General features: G+C 35.5%; 1 non-coding gene across 1 annotated transcript; it reads right to left on the bottom strand.

Moving 5' to 3' along the window:
- Positions 1–4,893: 4,893 nt before the first annotated feature.
- Positions 4,894–4,965, bottom strand: Trnag-ccc (transfer RNA glycine (anticodon CCC)). Its single transcript has one exon. It is a non-coding gene; the product is annotated as a tRNA-Gly (tRNA).
- Between the last annotated feature and the right edge of the window lie 35 nt (positions 4,966–5,000).

The raw sequence follows: 5,000 nt of genomic DNA, 5'->3' as shown, positions 1-5,000 counted from the left end.
TTTTAGTTCTATATACGGCAGAATTAATCTGTAATAGTGAAGGCGCGTGACTTAGTGGTTAGGCTCACGATACTTAGCCCACGATCGTAAAGTTGAGAGTTCGATTCTTGCAGCGCGATGTGTCCTCAAGTAAGATTCTTTATTTCACGTTGCTCCAGTTCACTCAGCTAATAAAAATTAGTTGTACCTGTATTTCAAAGGGTCAGCCTTGTCACATTCTGTGTCACACTGAATCTGCCTGAGAACTAAGTTAGTTAAGGGTAATCGTGCTTATGGAGCGCTCGGTCACTTGCGCGTTAACCTCACGAGGAGACTGATTCGTTGATCGGATCAACTGGAACCCTTGTCGTCGTAAGCGACGAAGTGCCAGTTAATTAATCTGTAACAAGTGAAAGCAAAAGAATTTATTACACGTTAACATAAATTCATTTTGTTAAATTTTTAGCATGTCCGCTATCATCATTACGTATACAGATTATGACGCTATTCTGAAGCTTTAGAAATTTGTTTTTCAGCAGTTATATCCTGAATGGCATTGGATATCCAATCACTTTGTTTTATCAAATATGTTTTGCATCTTATTTTTAGTTATATCCTGAATCCTGTTACTCATCCATGCTTGAATCTCAACTTTAGAAGTGTAGCAGAATAAACAACAATACAACAATCTTCAAGTGTCTCCAAAAAAATAAGGCTGGAATCTTATCTTTTTATGTTTTATCTTTTACTTATTCATCTTTTACTGCGGCCATGCTGGAGCACAGCCTTCAAGGGTTTAGTCGCACAAATTGACAGGCCGTACTTATATTATTACGTCTGGTATTATTCTATCGTACTCATTTGCTGGACTGCTAAGTTACGGAGATGTAAAACGCATGCCGGGTACTAAGCAGTGTGGGAGGGAGTTCCCTCTGCCAAATTCATTCACAAGATATTGGTCCACCTGGGGCTAAGTTTGGTACTTATTCTAACGAATTCATTTGCCGAACTGTTAAGTTACAATGATGCAAAAAGAAAAGAATACCGGTTGCAAGGCAAAGGACGGGTTTTTCGTCTAGCAAATTCCCTCACAAGGAATTTGTCGGCCTGGGACTACAATAGAAGAAAGGCGCTTGCCCAAAGTGCCACATAGTGGAACTGAACCCAAAACCAAGAAAAAAATTTAGAAATGCATCTACCAATTCATACCGAATGAACCATTTTTTTCCTTACGGACCCCTTTGGTTCCTATTTTATTCAGGTGGACGTTCAAAACTATTCAAAGTGAAAAAAAAATCCTATACACACACACACATATTAGGAATTGTATTATAAAATTGTTTAAAATATTTTGTTTATTATAGAAGTAAAACTAATTTATTGCACATAGGCTTTAACCGCAAAATCTTATGTGGATCCCTAAGGGTCAAATGAACACCACTGCTCAAGCAAAAGGTATAGTCATACCAAAAGTCGGTTCAGAAAAAAAATGGTTGAGGAACACTGGCATAAAGTGAGAATTTTTTTCTGTGGCAAACCACATTAACTGCCTCTTTCCGGGTCACATGTATCACTTAGCATATTTGAACTGATCTAAAATTTGTTTTATCTAATGATTATTTCTCTTTGCTGCACGTACAGTTTAGTTGATTAAGATTTTCATAGCTCACTACATTCAAAGTATGCTTCTGCACAGGCCTTAACATGTAGTTTTTATGCAGAAAATGCATAACGTAGTCCTTATGCGTGGACATCTAACGGTAAACAGTGGCTCCGAAGAGTATTAATATAAGGAAACGGAAGTTATGGGGAATTCTAATTTTTTTTTTTTTTTTTTTTTTTTTTTTGTAGGAGGACTTGAATTTTTCTTTTTTTTTTGCGTATACAAAAAATGTATTTAGAAGCTCGATTTGCACCCTCATGGTTTCATGTTCAATTCCATTGCGCAACACCTTGGGCAATGCCTTGAGAAAATTTCGTTGACTGAATCTGTGCGGTACCTCGTCACATGTATACATATATATGTGTATACACACACACAGTTTGCGAATGTATGTGTGTCACTTTTTGTCTGTGCTTATCACTCGCCTCTTAATCCCTTGACAACCGGTATTGGTTTGTTTACGTTCCCGTAACTTAACGGTTTGGCAAAAAAGATTTACCAAAAAAAAAGAAGAAATATAATGGGTGTGGATTTGTTTGACTAAAACCCTCTCAAGGTTAAACAAATAGAAGATACACAAACTACAAAAGTTATTTAAAAACTAATACATCTTAATTTTGTTAGATTGGTTACCTTTGAACAACTTTTCTTCAAATATAACATTTAATTCGTTTGTTCAATGGAGGAATAAATAACCGTCGAATTTGGAAGAAGCAGACGATATTTTTTTTCTTCCCAAAACAAAAACGACAGAAGAAAGGATAATTCATGACGGTGTATGATGGGAAGGGAGGAGAAATCAGGTCTTTGAGTACACCAGGACGAAATGAGAGGCGCCTCAGTAAAATATGCGACAATTTGGGAAATACTGGAAGATGAAGTGTGTAAACAGTAACCAGTTTCACTCCTTCCGTCCCCATCGTCACATCGGTTTCAAGGATATCCCGAAAAATAAACACTTTACTTTTACTTACGTACATACCTACACATATGCATGCACATATTCACAAACGCACACACGCAAATATATACATATACACACACACACACACACACACACACATATGCATGTATGTATGTATATGTGTATGTAGGTATGTATTACACGAGCACACACAGAAACTCACGCACTTATATATATCACTCTGACAGGCCGACTAAGCCAAACTGCGAAGTTACTGTCACTCGTTACCTTGCAAAAATAATTATTTATGTAAGTATACATTTAGGTACATATATATGTGTATAAAGTGTTGTATATACATACGTACATACATACATACGTATGTATGTATGTATGAGTATATATATATATATATATATATATATATATATATATATATATATATATAAGTATATATATGAGTATATAAATATGTGTGTGTGTGTGTGCAAGCATGTGTGTGTTCCTACTATATACTTTGTCTCTTTTCACATTTCCACCATTTATTTATTTATTTATTTATTTATCTATTTATTTATTTATTCATATTTATATTCTTTTTTCTTTGTTTCTAAATCCCACAGCACTATATCCTCTTAATATCAACGAAAACAAAAACAAAAGCATTTCGCAGAATATCACTCATCCACTTCATGCCTCTATCGTTATCTAAATTATCTGTGAACCCCTTTCTAGCTCTCTACCTATCTATCTGTCTATTTGTCTATCTTCTCCATCTATTGTTTAATTGTTTCCTTTGCATACTACTTCCACACCATTCCGTTACACCAAACACTCCACACACTGTATTTACACTTTCACATCTCTTTTGTTGTCTACGTTACACTCCTATCGTAGTCCTTTCACGAAATAATACTGTCTATGTTACATACGAGATATATATATATATATCTTTCTGGGTAATAAAGAGACTTGTGGTTGCTCTTTTTGTTCAAATAATAGCAATAATAATAATAATAATAATATTAATAAAATCTTTTTTAAAAAAACATAGCAGAACCGCTGGAAGATAGGAAATTGTCGAGTAATACGACACCAGTAAATTGGTGGTACTTATGTTATCGTCCCACCATCAAAAGCATCTAGTTCTGCTTTCTGACACCCGCCTATGTGTGTGTGTGTGTGTGTGTGTGTGTGTGTGTGTGTGTGTGTGTGTGCGTGTGTATGTTTATGCGTGTGCGTGTGTGTGTGAGTGTGTGTGTATGTGTGTATATGTGTGCGTGTGCATATATATATGTGTATATGTTTGTATGTATGTATGAATAAAAGTTCAGGATTCAAGTGAATATATATATATGTATATATATATATATATATATATATATATATATATATATATATATATATATATATATATATATATATATATATATATATGATAGATAGATAGATAGATAGATAGATAGATAGATAGATAGATAGATAGATAGATAGATAGATAGATAGATATTCACATACAGACACATATAGGCTGTCCCAAAAATTGCTGATGGGTTTCAATTTTTTATAACTTCATCAACGTTACAAATAAATGCATAAAATTTTGATACAATATAAAGGACATAATGGAAATTAATATACATAACTCAAATTTTCCAACAGCACTCCATCACATATGACAAACGACATGGCTTAAATTGGCAGCCATTTTCGGCATCGTACGCCCGTGTTCATTCCAAAACTTGCCCCATAACACCCTCAAGAGTTTCAGACCCCACTTCTCTGATTTCTCTATTGATGTTCTCTTTCAGCTGCACCAGGGTCTCCGGTTTGTTGACGTAAACCCTGTCTTTCAGGTATCCCCACAAGAAAAAATCTGGGCTAGTCAAGTCTGGGGCACGTGAAGGCCAGTTGACATTGCCGTATCGGGAGATTATTCTCTCCCCAAAGCACTGCTGGAACCATGTGCAAGGTCTTCTTTCCGGCACACTTTTCTCTCCTCTTCCTCCACTTCTTCTCCATCCTCCTTTTGACAACCGCTGATGGTTTGTTTACGTCCACATAACATAATCAATTCGGCAAATGAAACAGATAGAATAAGCACCAGACTTTAAAAAAAAAATCATAACTACTGAGGTTGATTTGTTCGAATAAAACCCTCTAAGGCGATGCTCCAGCATGGCTACAATACAATGACTGGCATATGTAAAAGATGCAAGAGAAAGACAGTGATGTTGCATTTAATTCATGATGTACGATCGAATACGATTAATTCGCGGCGAAAGTGAAAGTAGAATTGTCAAATGATAATATTTTTCCCCGTAAATAAAATAAAAAAATTATCTTATGCGTCAGCCGGGGATCGAACCCGGACCGGCTGCTTGGGAGGCAACCATGCTAACCATTACACCACTGACACCTTACGAAATTTGGGGAACGTAATGCCAAGTTTAT

Source organism: Octopus bimaculoides, chromosome 20 (assembly GCF_046866305.1).
Source record: "Octopus bimaculoides isolate indiv1 chromosome 20, ASM4686630v1, whole genome shotgun sequence".
Taxonomy (NCBI): domain Eukaryota; kingdom Metazoa; phylum Mollusca; class Cephalopoda; order Octopoda; family Octopodidae; genus Octopus; species Octopus bimaculoides.
This window is presented reverse-complemented; position numbering and strand designations above follow the sequence as displayed.